Raw genomic sequence first — 16,006 nt, 5'->3', positions numbered from 1 at the left:
GAGCATCTGATGGTAGCTCGAAAATGTTTTAGCAAATCAAGTCCCATAATAGCATCGGGGGTGTTGGAGGAGAGCAGAAAGGTCGTGTCGGTGGTGTTATCTTCCAAGTCAAAGGGGATTGGTGCTGATAAGGGGTTAGTGGAGGGCGTTCCGTCAAAGCCTATTGAGGTTACGTGTGAGCCAGACAAGGGTGCCCTAGGAATCAGTCGTTTAGATAACGCACTACGTGTCGCCCCAGTATCTACCAGGAATGGAGATTTTGTGCCCAAGACCTTAGCGGTGACGTAAGGACCTTGCTGGTCAACACGGAGTTCGACTGGATCCCTCCCTTGCCCCTGGCGGTCCTATGCGAAGTCATGAGTGCTTTCGTAGTCGGACTGCTGACACTGGTTTTGTCGGGGGCGATCAAAGGTGTTTGGTCTGCCTGGCCTGTCGTTGATGGCGTCGTTCGTGTGCCCTCGTCCCCGTCCTCTATTTCTGGGGTCATATGCTGTGTCTCTGGGGTCCCTATTTTTGTTCATTTCCAGAAGGACCGGGCACTGGGATTTCCAGTGTCCGAACCCTCTACAGAACGCACATTGATTCCCATCTAAGTCTCTCCGTCCGTTGTAGGGTGTAGGTGTATGGTCTCTAGGGGGTGGCTTTCTAGGGGCGGTTGGTTGGTAATTCTCTTTCGGGGGTTCCCTTCCTATTGTCACCCCTTGCAACTGTGCTATCATCACCCTCTCCTTTAATTCCTTTTTCTTCTTCTCTGACGCCCTATCGTTCTCGTTCTTCTGGTTTTCGTAGTATTGGGCCATCTGGAGAATTGCTGCGGGCTTGGAGGCTGCCCAACTACTCTCGCTGGTATGTAGCTTCTGGGAAACTTCTTGTGACAGACCCTTTACATAATTCTGGACAAAGAGGTGGTGTCCGGTTGCGGTGGTCATGTCTTGGCCACTGTAATCGGAAAACACAGTCTCGAATCGGGAGAAGTATTCAGACACATCTTCCTGGGGTTTCTGGCGGCAAGCCGCCACTATCGACCAGTCTACCTTTCTTTCTGGGATTAGAGTCTTCAGCTTTTGTACAATCTTGTCTGGGAGCCATAAGATGGCTTTCGGGGGTTTCTGTCCTGGTTCTCGCTGTTTATCTATGGTATCGAGTTGTACCCAGGTATATCCGAACGGCTCAGCGTGGTCAACTTTCCGGATTTGTTTCCACACATCAGCCGGCAGGCATAGCTCAAAGAACAAGTCGATATCTGCTAACGTCATTATCGTTGAGCCTAAGGCTGTACCCAATTCTGTGTAGAAGGCAGTCGGGTTCTTTCTCAAGTCGGGTAGAGTCTTTCTAAAAGTCAAAATATCTTGCCGGTCCCACGGCTGATAGACCCAGTTATATACAACCCTTCCCTTCGCATCTTGGTGGTTGATGTCGTCGTGTGTTCCCTGACCCCGTGGGGGGACCCAGTAGGGGGCAGCTTCTTTAATGGGCATCATGGCATCAGCCCTTCCTCCCTGGGGTTTAGTTGCTATGGGGGTTTCTGTTTTGGTGGTCTGTCCATGTTCTTTAAGGTGTCGGTAGACCTCGAGTGTACGAGTGAAGAGGTTCGTTACATCGCCCTCTCTTTCTTCCCCAATGTCTACCTTCCTATATAGGGCCGCTAAGCCCTCGGGACCTTTATCGTGGTATCTGTCCTCATATGCATTCAGGGCGTGATAACAGAGCCGTACGACGAAGTGTCGTCTGCGGCTGTCGGCATACGAATTATACACGTCTGTTATATACTCCTCACTTTCTTTTCGCTCCACCAGCGTCCCTACTATCTTATCAATTCCTGCTCGTTCATCCTTAGTTAATCGATTCATTCTGGTGGAATCTTTCTTTCTCATCTCATGGTCATCTAGCGTTATAGCCGACGTTGGGTTCGGCACAAGAGGCTCAGCCAGCGCGGAGGCCGTGAGGGCCGAGGCCCCTGTACTGCTTTCGCTCGTGTTCGGGGGTTGTGGGTGTTGTACTACTGATTGGGAGGGTGCATACGGAGGGGGCATGTAAATGATCGGGGGACCTAACAGTAATTCGTCATTCGTTCGCTGCTTGGAGGACAACTCAGGGTAGAGCAAAGAAGGGGTCCTAACAGCATACTGGCCTGAGGTTTCGGGCTCCTGTCTTAGTTTAGTTTCCCTTCTCTCCTTTATGTCTTCTTCTAACCTTCTAGCGGCAAGGTGAGCTGCCTTTCGTAATTCCTTTTCTGCTTTTACTTCTTCCCTCTTTTTCCATTGCGTTGCTTCTTTGCGCCACATGCCGATACTGTCAAGCATAGTAGGCGTCGTCTTATTGCTACGCAGAGCTATTTCTAGCGCTTCTATCTTATGGTCGTCGAAGGATCCCATCAGTGGCCACTGACTCTCGGGGTCCTTCTTTGTATATTTATGCCATAGCTTGGTATAAGCTACGGCGACTAGTCCATATTTAGTGAACATGTCCTTATTAGGGGTGCCCTCCAGTGGAGCCGGATGGTTCACCTCTAATAAGCGGTCCGGGCAGAACCAACTACCAATCAGTGGGGAGAAGATAGGCATGACGGGTTTCAACGGGGACAAAAGTCAGCACTACCTATCTTTTCACTGCTTGCAAAGACTAGACAGAATATCTCTATTCTTCGTTATTTGTAAGCAGAGAATACCTCCAAAGAACCAATATCGAACAACTAGTGTTCGGACAATCAATCAATCAATCAATCAATGGGAGATAAAGATAGGCACGACGGGTTTCAACGGGGACAAAAGTCTGCGTTACCTACCCTTCACTATTTGCAAAGACTAGACAGAATATTCCTATTCTACGTTATTTGCAAACAGAGAATATCTCAAAAAGCACTATTCTCCAAAACAATCAATGTTCGGACAATCAATCAATGGGGAGATAAAGATAGGCACGACGGGTTTCAACGGGGACAAAAGTCTGCGTTACCTACCCTTCACTATCTGCAAAGGGAGAGAGAGAGAGTATTTCTACTCCTCCCCGTTTGTAGACAGCGAATATCTCAAAAAGAACAATCAATGAGCAATACTAGTATTTCCAAAGCTTTAAACAATCAATCAATTATTTCGCAATTTGTCGTGTATCACGACCTTACCCGGACCGCGTGGACAGTTTCTCGTCTTCCGCCTCCAGCGCCCGATCGTCCTCTACTCTCCGTATTTGCCGCGGCACTCCTGATGGTTCCCAGTCAGGACCGTAGATCACTCGAGAGAGGTCTGCTCGGAACCAGTGAAGTTCGGATGATCGGCTGCCAGACGAGGGTCTATTGGGCAGGAGCTCTCCCGATCGTTGCAGTCGTTCACTCTGTCGTCGGGACCTCTCCCACTGGATCCACTTGTCGCTGATGGGCCCCACGTTTGGGACGCTAATTGTTAAATGGTAGCGGCAGTTTCAGTCGATAACCTTTCAAGTATTTGCCCGGCGGTAATCGCCTCTCATACCACTCGATAATTTACCAATGAAAGAGCAGGCGCCGGAGACTGGAAGGCAGGAAACAAAGTTTTATTCCGTCGGAGCAGAACACATCAGATCAGACAGCAAGGTATCGTCACGAGGTGCTCTAACTGCATCTCTGAGACCTGGTCTCTTATACACTGGTTTATTGCTTTATTACACATAGTACATTCTTGAGGTTCCCTTGATGTATGGGAGAATATCCCCTGAAGCCCCGGCTCAGATCCGATCCCACACATAGTTACAGTAGAGGTTCCCACCCTACCCGCAGTGGGAGATGGCTATCGCGCAGCAGGGAATTCCGCCAATTCCTGGGGGTGTGTGCGACCGGCCGGGTCTCAGGGGGTAGGGGCTTTGATCTACTGTAATCCCTTTGATGTGGGGTGTTTCCCTTACAGTAGGGGCAATAAACTGCATCCGCAGGGCTAGGTGATGGCCTGGGACCAGTTCAGACAATGGGGCGCAGAGGAAGGGGGTTATCAAAGGAGAGGCATGACCATGTATGGGATGTCGGTCGGATGTGGTTCCGTAGCAGGGTCGCGCAGAAAGAGAGGGTTTATGGCCTGTATGAGAGAGCGGGGGTGGCCAGCGCGCGGGGGATGCTCGCAGCGCCATGGGGAACGCGCTGGCGATTGACAATGAGCGGGGAGAGAGTGGGGTGCCTAAAATGGCGGCCGTGCATTCGCTGTGCGTGGCGCTGGGGAGAGGCAAGATGGCGCAGATAATGTTCAGTTTGCAAGCTAAATTTCCACACTGCCATTACAGTAAGGATAGAAAAGAGGAGCGCCTCGTCGACAAGGCAGCACTGTATCCGGGGCATCCCTGGAGTTCCCCCACGCCAAAGCTCCTGCACTCGTGAACAGTGAAGCACAAACAGCTGAACAGACTTGACCCAACATGGGCTGCGCCGCTCTTCCTTGCCAGGCCCCCCATATCTAAACACCAGCATTAAATTACAGAAGAAGCTCCATGGTGCCTGCAGATACTCTCCCAAAATTCTATTACACAGCCCCGGTAGGAGCTGCAAAGCCTGCAAGAAAGTAGTGACAGTGCCACCTAGTGGCCATCCAGAGGTAACAACGGGCCAAGAAAGTCGACTGCACGTGTAAACTGCCTAAAGTGACAGAATTAGCAAGATGAACAAGTTATTATGCTAGGAGGATGCCTAAGGCCCACACGCACACTAGTAGATGGTACAGCAACATGCATCCCAGCACAAAACTGAACAACAGTGTTCCCAGTTCCCATACTGCAGCAAAAGGACAGTCAATCCCTGCAAGGGCCCCACTCCATGGGCCACCAGCCAGCAGGATAAACACGACCCTTTCACCAAAGAAGGCACGGACCAAAGCGTCACAAGACATTTCTAGCCCTGCATGACCTGTCTCAGCCCCACGAAGTCAAAACTGCCTCAGCCAGTATAAAGCAGCACCAGAGGAGAAAAATGAAGTAGAGACTGGCTAACTGAGTGCCACCCACCTCCTGTCTGTTTTGTGTGAAAGGGAGAAGGACCAGGAACCCTTCTGAGAGCCACCAGAGGTCCAAAAGCTGCCCCTGCCCCAGAAAGGACTGCCAAGGTTAAGAGCCACCAAGCTCCAAGATAAACACAAGCAGGAAAGCTAAAGGTTACCAGCCCACGATGGACGCATGAAAGATGCGGGCTGAACGTACAACCGCCAGTGGCTGTCTTACGCCACCGCAAGTGAGAAGATTGCACCACCCACCCTCAGTAGTGAATGGACACCACCGCAGAATCCAGTTCGGGCACACCAGGTGCCAGAAGAGGGCGCACACGAAGAAGGCGTAGCGTATGAAGTCCGAGGTGAGCGACGTAGGCACCCTAAAAGCGGGTCAGCACAGGCAGACACCCAGGAGAGAGAACCATCTCCTTCTCCCCTCATCCTTCTCCCACCTCGACGCCAAGACATGGAACATCCTCCCACTGAGCCTACAACAGACCCAAGACCTGCTGACCTTCAGGAGAATACTCAAGACCAGGCTGTTCGATCAGTAGCGCTCCCTCTCCCCAGCGCCTTGAGACCCTCGCGGGTATGTAATGCGCTTTACAAATGATTGATTGATTGATTGATCTCCACCGAGAGAAGCACTGCTGAACGCAGTACAGAGAGCGACCACATCTCTACTGCACCGAGGGTGAAGAGGAGAACACAGCACCAAGCAAGTGCACAGCAGCACAGGAGCAGATGCTACCGGTCCAGGAGTGACAGACTGAAGAGAACAAGCAGCCAGTGCGTCCAAACGAAGGGCGCAGTCGGATGCGCACAATGAAAAAGAGAAGCCAACCTGCCAGATGGTCGCAACGAAAGGACACTGCTGGAAGGAGATCCCCTACATCTCCACCGCCTCAGCGAAGCCCCGCAGTGGGCCGCAGGAAACACAGTGTCCTCCCTCGCCCTGAATCAGGAGAGAGTTGGCAGTGACCCGCGACAGGCCCAAGAGGAGTGGCACACTCCATGTGGCAGGCTGCCACAGCGACTGGCACTCCGACAGCATGGCGACATGTGACCAGACGTCACAGCGCACAGCGACAAAGGAGCCCGTCACGCAAAGTGACCAGTCCGGACAAGCGCACCGCAAGAAAGGAAGAAGCAGCCGCCACGACGGCGCAGCCTCGAGGCGCAGGCACGACGCCCTCGGGGGAAGAGAAGAGGGACACCGTGAAATCCCTGAGGAGGGGATGGTGACACGGGAAGTCCCCAAGAGGTACATGCAAGTCCTACTGACAGGACAGGCCTGCATCAGGTCCGTCAAAGAAAAGGAAAGACCGTCACAAGAGCGACGCGACCAGTGAGATGTCCATGTGGCGCCAACATCAGACACTTGGCAGGACACCACATCCAAGTGAAAACCTGGTCTGAAGAAGGAAGAAAGAACAGTGGGACGACGCCACAGGGCAGGCAACCACCACAGGCGTGCACGATGGACAGAGAAGAGCGACAGGACAAAGGACTCGCACCAGCACTGAGGAAGGTGTTCATCTACAAAAACCAGCCACCGGGGTGCAGAGACGTCACTGGAGACAGCTCCGCGGGAGGACCAACTGTAAGCCGTTAGCAAGCGCGATCTGCGACTTGGCCCCACGCTTCGCAGTTCGACCGTCCTCTCACCTGTCACCGGCTGCTTGGTATCAATAGCACCACACCTCGCAGTGCACCTGCCTGAAGACAACGGAGCGGTGCCACAAAGTCCCTCAAGTCCTCCTCACTCCCTAAGGTCACCCCGACAGAAGATCGCCGCCTGTTTGCCCACTGAAGAAAACCAACATTCTGTTATCACCATCCAGGTGCATCATTTCCAAGGAGCATCGCACCACCCCAGTGAATCCACACACGCCCCAAACAACCGGAGTTCGATGAGGCGAATCACCCAGGAACCTTCTGTGCACCCCCGTCAACCTACAGCCTGCCGAAGTCGAGCACACCCGGCCATTGGAAGATCCACCCTAGGGGACTACACAAGACTTGGCCGTGGCCCTGTTGGGAGTTCCACAGCGACCCCTAAGCGTGGCCTACGCAAAGACCCGCACAGCCCACGCGGTCACGTGGCAGTCCGGGGGACAAGGGCCTCGACGGAGTTCCCGTGCGAAGGGAGTCCGAACAGGAGAGATGCGTCGGCCACAACTATACGTCATGAGCAGGAAACATAGAGGTCATGGTTGAAGACTGGTCACCCACAAGATCATCAGAGGAAGGCGCAGAACTCGAGTCCAAATAGCGAGGACACCCAGACGAAGACACCACCATCAGAGGCTACATGAGCGACTTGGCTATGAGTCCGTTGGCAGTTCCTCAGCGACGCCTTCACGCAGCATACACGAAGCCCCGCACGGTCCCGTGGCAGCCAGCAGGAAAGTCCTCCAAGAGGCTCCAGTGAGAGAGGAGTCCAGGCAAGAGAGGCAAGTCGGACGCCGCTCAGCAGTCGAGAGTAAGAAGGGTTGACGAGCACGCCACCTCAAGAGGAAGGCCTCACTTAGAGAGATCATCTCCAACAGCTGCAGGTTTTGTTGTCCACCGGGGCCTGAGCGCCTGAGAGATCTTCCAGAGTGGATTCCACCACAGCTCCAGATGCACCGACACTGAACTTTTATACATAGACTTCAAAACCGTGAGACCAGGCCGGTCTAAAGAACATCGCCAAGGCGGATAAAGGCATCCTGACCCTGCGGTCCGAAGCTCCAGCACTGCCTGGCTGACGGCCTGAAGAGACTCATTTGGTGCTGTGTGTTGCTTATTTGGTTTTATTACAGGTTGGACTCTCGTTTGTCCAAGTTTGGGAGGGATGTAGTATCCGGCTGGATACCTTCTAGTGTTTTAACCCACACTAACACCCACCCATCATAGGCATCACCAGTCAGGTGACCCTGTTAATGAAAGGGGACGGGCGCACGTGCCCTGGGCCCGTTCCAGTACCCAACCACCATGAGTACGTGTCATCATTAGCGGCATGTGGGCCGGGCCCACATCACCCAGCCAGCGCCGGTGTTGGACGTGTTGGGGCTTGTCGTAATAAACTTACCTTTGAACTAAAAGGCTTCCTGTCAGAAAACAAATATGGATATTTTGCATTAACAGCAAGTTTGACTATTTAAATATGCAACCAGCACATTATGTTTACTCTCTAAAGTTGGTTTAAAGATGTAATAGCTAGTTATTTTCCTCTTTCTTAAAATACTGTCCCTTTTCAGCATTTCTGAGCTTAATTACAAATTGATGGGTGGAAAACATACATACAATACAAAAAAATGTAATTTCACATTTAAATATGATGATTTTAACTTGTTTTTGTTAAATAGGCAAATTACATTATAAGTGAGCCATAGTGTGAAATTACTTATTGTGACGTCACTTCCTGTGACATCATGGTGAATTACATATATTAATTATAGCCCCCTGCCTCCCCCATCCTATTTTTCTTATGACTGGAACCTAGCTGCAAAACCTTGGATAAGAGACATACAACTATTCCAAATTTGAATCCTCCAAGATTTGGTGAAGTGTGAGCTTTAGCACGCGCACGAGAGATTGTGGCCTTCGACATCTGAACAAGCACGACACTGGAGCTGAAGACAACCAGCGCAGCGATACGGCGAGCACGTGACGTTGAATACTTCCCGGGTGGCTATTGTGGGCGGAAAGCTCCTCAGCAGATACGCACTTTACAGGGAAAAAACGCTGGAGGGGGCCGCAGGAAGCGATGTGCTCTTGTTGCAGAGTAGTGCTCGGGTGGTTCTCGTCGGCGGAAGTGTCCTTGCCGACAGCGGTCTTGTAAACCGTCTCAGCCTCGGATGCCGCTAACTAAACGGAAAAGGTAAGAGTCGGAATCCTCTCAATCGACAGAAGGCGATGCGTGGCACATGTACCCACCAGGGCAGGAATCCTGCGTTCTCGACGGGTCCGATCAATAAGAAACAGCGTTCACGCTCTCCGACTGAAAACTGCGGCAGGCCTGGCCCGGTTAGCGGCCGTGGTGATCTGGCGAAATTCGTCAAGCATACGCCTCTTTATGTATTGAACTTGATATGACAACTGTTCGGTTCCGCAGCCGGGTCACAGCGTGAAACCGTCGTCTTCATCTCTAAATTTTAGCCTTGGGCTACAGGTCGGAAACGGGGTAATTGACACTGCAAGTATTTGTTCTTCCGCATTGTGTGAGCGCGTTATTCCAGGTTTCCTCGGAGCAAGTGTATTTTGGGCATGCGACTTCCACGGTTTAACCAGCCTGCTTCTACCCTCAGAAGGACCACGTTTTAGTCGGCAAGAATAATATGGTGTTTGTAGTACGTGCGCTTGAACGTGTAATCTTGACCACTTCCTTTCTCCTCCTGAATTGGTGTTGTAGTGTATCGGTATAGCACATACAGGGTGTACAGATAGCACGAGTTCATGCCCCATTACACCTCCACGAGTTCATGCCCCATTATACCTTACCCACACTTGTGTAAGCGACATTTTTGTTAAATGACGATAACCTTATACTGCATGTTCCTTTTACTTTTGACTGCACTACTATTAACACGTTTGAATTTCTAGATGGCGTGGTCAGTCAGAAGTGGGAGGGGCGAGAAACAATCAGCCACGCACCTAGACGGATATTTAAGCATTCAGTCGTATTTGTGCTGTCCGCCCCCACCCCTTTATTTTAAATAACATTTTATTGGATTGTCACATCAGTGACAACAATACCAAATACAACTCCGGCCTCAGGGTCATTACGTTATGTTTTCAGACCATAAGGATATAAACAATTATTGCTGTAGAAGCAAAATATAATCCCCATTCCAGTGTCATCTGGATACACATATTGTTAAAAAGTGCCAGCCTCACTTGTGAATGTCATGGGCCGTGCATAGGCCCTTTATAGTGCGTCCGGGCCCATTTCCTTTCATATTTCGGTGGGACTTGCAGTAATGAAGTTCAGGTATCCGAAGTGTCGTATCTTATTTATTCAGGTTTAGTTGCAGGTTGGTAATCCAGGGGCAGCCTTCCTGCTGCTGCTCAACCCCTAATCCATCTGTCACACTTCACCTCACAGGCACTCAGGACACCTTGTGCTTTGAATACCAGTTTTCCATTGCAGCACAGTAGTCTATGCCCCTAACCCATTCCTGCAGTGGCGGGCCTAGTCTCCTCTCCAGTGCATAGCCAAGTTTCTCTTAGCCACATAGTAACCTATAGCAATTAAGTTGTGTGGCCCAGGACTTCCCTATTGTTTCCATGATCCCCCTTTAGTATAATTTTGGGATATAAGAGCTAAAGGCCTGCCCAGTCTGTTGACCACTTGACAGTACACTTGTAAAACTGGCATTCAAAAAAGTACATGATTAAGGGAGCCCGAGGAGTGGCGACATCGGTGGCGCTCTGCCCCCCTGGGCATGCCCTATACGCTTGAGTCGTGCTGGTGAGTAGATCTGGTGGAAATACTTGATTAGGCCAAAGCACATGGGGCAATTTTCGTCTCAACCCACTCCTTATCCTCCTCCCTCCTTGCCTAGAGGGTCGTTAGTGGGTCCGGCATGTTAACTGATACAAATTTATATAAGCGGGAGATGCCTTCCTTTCCCAGGTCATCTTTAACCAACTTACATTCTCTCTGGTTGAATTCCGGGAGGGTGCTCAATTTTTTAATGTACCCTTCCAGAGTGTGTCGCAGCTGGAGGTACCTAGAGAACTGTAGATGAAATTCAGCCGCTCGCTCCTGGAATGATTGAATGTGCCCCATCCCTGATATTTTCTGACGTAGATATACCTAAAAGGTCCCCAATATGAAATCCCGCATGCCACGCTGTTTCCGCCAGACCCTTGCCAGAGGGGTGTTGCCCCTGTAAGGGTACCTTACCATTTCACATGGCAGGGTTCGAATACCCGCACCTAATGGGGACTTGGTTGAGGTGGGGACTTACTATACACCATTTGGGTGCAGCAGCTCCAATTCCAGACTGAGCGGGGTCTCCTCTGTACGTTCGGAACCAGTAGTTAATATTCACCAGCTGTGAGGTCCAATAGTATAATTTAACATCTGCCCGCCTCAAATGAGGAGAGCCTACAATTCTCAAGACACTAGTGTTTTTCCCACCCAAAGAAAACTGGTTATTGGGACAATGTTGAGTTCCCAGTATCTGTTGGGTGAAGGCCACAGTCATGCCTAGATAACGGAAACTATCGTCTGCCACCCACAAACGAGAATCTCTCCGCTCCCCGTGCCAGATTTACTGCCCCTCGTTTGGGTACCAGTGTTTACTTCCCCCATTTAACTTTGAGCCCCAATGCTTTCTCATATGTCTTCAGAATCTTCATGAGCCGCTGGATGGTGTCCCGGGGTCTCTGAATGAAGAGGAGCATATCATTTTTATATAGAAAAACGCAATCCTTTGCTCCCACCTTCACTCAGTCACGAAGTCTAGCATTCACCCGGATGAGTGTCTCCAGAGGCTCCTAGATCAAACAATAGGGGGGAGGAGGAAGTGGACCGCCCTGTCGAGTGACTCTCTATAGGGATTTCCTGTGATAGGGCTCGTTTTACTCAATCCTAGGCCCCAAAGGTCCATGTACAGTATGGAAACCCACTTCTTAAACCTAGGTCTAAACAGCATTTTTTGGAGGACATCCAGGTGATGGGACCAGTGCACCCCATCAAAGGCCCATTCTATGTTTATCAGGAGAAGTGCGGTGTCACCGGACAGTACCCTGGAGCAGGTCAATGCCTAGTGCAGCCAACGAAGGCAATGCCTAGAGCTTCTGCCTGGTAAAAGGCCGTTTTGGTCGACATGCATTACCGGACGTATCACCGTGGCTATGTGCGTAGACAGCACTTTAGCCAGGATTTTCTTCTTCAGGTTCGAGAAATAGGGTGCTATGACCCACATTCCGTTAACGGTTTGTCATGCTTAAGACTTACCATAATGGTCGTTCCCCAGAGGTCTGTACTGTCCTTCTTTCCGCCCTTCACTGGGATCTATATATGTTGGAAATTGATACAGTTCTGGCCATCAACATATATGTTTTTTCCCGTTTAATGTATTGCAAATTGTTTGATGCAAATCCAAGGAACAGCAGAGCCGTGCACATAAATTGATCATAAGAAACAATTTATGATTTTGCTCGCACATTGGGAGGATGGGCTGTTAGGAAGAGCCTTTTTACTAGGGGGCACATGCATCAAAATAGGATTTTGCAATTCCTTAATTGCGATTATTAAGGAATCGCAATGAAGGAATTACAAAAGCCTATGCATGTAGGAATCGCTATGAAATTGGCAATTCCCAAACATTCCTTAATTGCGACTCCCAAATTGCGAGTCGCAATTAAGGAATGCCTTCCCATTCATTCCTATGGGCCTTACAGGCCCATAGGAATGAATGGGAAATTGCATGCGCAATTTGCCAATAGGTTTTTGCAAATTGCGCATGCAATTTCAAGGGTGCATGGGTGTCAAAAGGACAACCTGTTGCACCCCTGAAATTGATCTGTGCTCACATGTTGTGCATACACATGCCCCAAAGGAACGTGTGTTTGTTTGTGTGTGTGTGTGTGTGTAACCTACAACTTTGAAGAATGCACTTTAGTGCTTTTTTCAAAGTTTTTGCAAATTACCATCAAGTTCAAATTGATAGTAATTTGCGGCCCCTATTAGCGAAATCGCTATTTGAGATTTCATCATGCATTGCATTTAACGAATCGCGATTTGAGATTCCTTAAATGCAATCGCAATTTCTTAAATTGCGAAAGCCTTAGTTTGATGCATCGCAGAAGCCCTTTTTGCGGGCACAAACGGCAGACTTTTGCGAATCGCGCCGTTTGCGCTCGCAAAAAAGGTTGCCTATGCCTGTAAGTCTTGAGGCTGGTGTAGTGGAAGGAGATAGGTCTACAGTGAATGTTGTGCGTCGTATAGGGATTTCTTTTAATCTGCTGTTATCTGAAGTGCAGGAATGACGGGGGAAACCTGATGTGTGGAGGGATTATGGCAGTTGCTAGCTGCATTGCTAGTTTGCTTTCCTTTTGGTCGATTAATTCCCCCTTTGTATGTTCATATTTTTTGCATTAAAGTGTTTTTTTTATTTATTGCATTAAAAAGTAAAGCTTTCAATATAAACACCGTCATACTCTTAGTTAAAACTTTCATAAAGTGATGCGTTTGCTTCATTGCTTAGTGCGTTAAAATCATAACGAATTTGTGCCAGTCTCAAATCTCCGTCGCAATTAACTTATATTGCCTTGGACCTCTGTTGCGTGGGCCTCCTGGTTAGGTTTTATGATGGGTAAATTGGTGTTATGGTTGTTACTTCCATGGAAGTGATGCATGAAGTATTGAGTAATTTGTACGCCTGAAATGAAGAGGGGTAGTACTGATGCCTCACTGTGGGAGCTGGTGTATATTATTCTTTATCTGTTTGATGAGAGTAGCATCATGTCTGGCTTCAGGGAACGCGTGAAGAACTATGCCTGAACAGTCTTCTGAAGTAATGATCCAGAACAGCAGCAGCCCATGCAGGTAAGAGTGGTAGGGCCGGGTGGGTGTGAGGAGGATTTTGTCAGACGACTGAATATTTTTTGTTTATTCCCTCAAGGTCGTCTGTCGCATTCCCCCTCCCCACAACCAGGCCCCACTGCTTTTAGCTGCACATGCCGCTGTTGATCCTGAAAAGTAGGTTTTTGGCTTCCAAAGAAGGGTAGGATATTGTACATTTGCAGAGAGGTAGTGATGAGTCTGCCAAGTTTATCCGAGAGCCTTTCCTCGATTTAGGGGCTGTTGGGGAATCTATCCAGTCTTGAGCCATTGGATTGTTCTGCCATTCCTCCATCCACCAAGTAGGGTGTAGTGCCTGAGGTGCCTCCCCCACATTCAAGGCAAGAATGCGCTGAAAGGGTGCTGATTTGGATGAATACCATAAATGCACCAAGACACTATGTAGCCCAGCTGAACTTTTAGTTCATGGAGCTACTTAAACAGCAAATAACTCTTATGGTAGAGCACTCCTATAAAACTGCTTGGTACCTGCCTGTACACTCCAGGTCCCTGCTCCCAATACCATGAGCTTGCTTTTTGCCTGTCAGCCCTCTCACATTATCCTTGTTGGCAAGAGCCAGTAACATGTTGTGGCTCATTGCCCTTGTTTTTTTTCTGAGACTCTGTTCTCCTATCCTGTCTTGTATAGTTGAGTTAATTTAGACCAGTTTCCTCGTGACCTTCCAGCATGGTAACCTCACCCCTATTTCTGTTATCTCTCCTCACCCCATGCATCCAGTACCACAGAAGCAAAATCATTTCTTTATGTTCAGCAGACTGAAGATGGACTAGTGGCCTACCATTGCAAATCCGAATCTTCTTGGGCCCTTCTTACATCGATCTGGAGGAAGCGCTCTCCGCTCAAACTGCCATTTTAGATACGCCATGGTTACCCACAGTGACGGCACATTAATTCAAGTATATGATATACCTGATGTATGTCTTCAAAGTGTATATTTGTGTTTGTGGATCGGGGATATCAACGTTGTCTGCATACAGCAGAACTTCATCCATGCATCTGAAATTTCCATCCAGATTTTAACCTCCCACTTGTCCCTAGCAACTATGCCCCTGTCCTCCTGCTAGGCATTGGTCTTTTAATGCAGTTTGACGGCCAACTTCTGTCCATTGAAATAAATAGCTGGGTAAAGGGCTCTTGTTCAGGGACCTCTGTTGGGGGATATGGACAGCCAGGTTGTAGTGTCGCAGTCTAAAAATACTTGAATATACCGAAGACATTAGTGTTCTCCGTTTCCTTAAATTTAAAAAGGCACTATTTTGATAAAGCTGCGTTAGTTGTGTAAGCTCAGCCTTCACCAAGGAGCTTTCAGTCACTGCATCAAAGGTAAACATGGCTACTGTATGTGTTGTAGTAGAAGACTCGTCCCGTTCCCCCTGCACCAATATGCTGATGGTTGGCATCCCCTCTGCCTCTCGGTCATGCATTATGAGTTGTCATGGCTTAACAGCATTTGTGCGCCACTGCATCCCTGGGTTTCCATGCAGGGGCCCTCCGTACTGTACTAGTAGTACAAATTTAGAGTGTCTAGAGGCTATGTTTTTAGGTCTCGTCTGACCCAGCGCATGCGCTGGTCTGGTGAGACTTTTTGTGAGGGCTCAAAGTGCTACCACTGTAGCCTAGAGCTAGAGTGCATGTGCGCGAGCGCGCGCCTCAATTTCGCGTCCGCATGGCCGCTTTGATGTTTGATCGCGATCACTTTCACAGCCGCTTTGATCTCCGTGAGCCAGTTTTTTTTTCCTGTTTATTACTTCTATGTAGTAATGGTGGCACCCGTGCTTTAGCTTAAACATCTTAGGCTAAAGTCGGGTGCTGAGATTGCTTCAAAAGTAAAGAAATAGACAATTCTTTGCTTTTTGAAGCAATCTCTGCACCCGACTTTAGCTTAAGATGTTTAAGCTAAAGCACGGGTGCCACCATTATTACAGAGCAGTAGTAAACAAACAAGCATTGGCATAGCCAATGGGTCTTGCTTTTGGGACCATATAAGTATTTAGTTATGCAACTGTTGCATGGCTAAACACTTATAAGGTCCCAAAAGTGAGACCTATTGGCTATGCCAATGCTTGTTTTTATCCTGAACCCCGATTCTAAAGGGTCTGGATATGATATATTAATTCCACATAGTCGGGACATTGAAATTGGGAAGAAGGGGAGGGCCAAATTATGCAGCAAGTAAAGCCAAATAATGCAGCACAATTTGTGACCGTATTACTTCATTATGTTAACATTTTTAGGTCTCGCCTAGCGATGCAGCGCCATGCGCTGCGCGCTAGCGATATCTATTGTTGTCGACTTGCTCTCGATGGGGGACAGGACATGTGCACGCATACGGCCTGGACAGGTGATGTTCACGTGTATGGTGCGATCAGGAGTTGTAATAACGCCGCAAGCTGTACGCATGCTCATCGACTGTGCCGAAGCTTAACCGACAGATGTGCACTTTCTCCCGGACAGCCCATGTGCACGCTCACGCCGTCTGTT

At 49.2% G+C, this 16,006-nt stretch overlaps 1 protein-coding gene across 2 annotated transcripts in view; it reads left to right on the top strand.

Moving 5' to 3' along the window:
- The first annotated feature begins 8,625 nt into the window (after window positions 1-8,625).
- SCAF11 (SR-related CTD associated factor 11) overlaps window positions 8,626-16,006 on the top strand; it is a 968,921-nt gene continuing 961,540 nt past the window's right edge. For both annotated transcript variants that reach the window (XM_085653364.1, XM_085653363.1), the window contains exon 1: window positions 8,626-8,808. The gene's annotated coding sequence lies outside the window, so the exon portion shown is untranslated. The remainder of the gene's footprint in view (window positions 8,809-16,006) is intronic.

The sequence above is a fragment of the Triturus cristatus genome, chromosome 4_1 (assembly GCF_964204655.1).
Source record: "Triturus cristatus chromosome 4_1, aTriCri1.1, whole genome shotgun sequence".
Classification (NCBI taxonomy): domain Eukaryota; kingdom Metazoa; phylum Chordata; class Amphibia; order Caudata; family Salamandridae; genus Triturus; species Triturus cristatus.
This window is presented reverse-complemented; position numbering and strand designations above follow the sequence as displayed.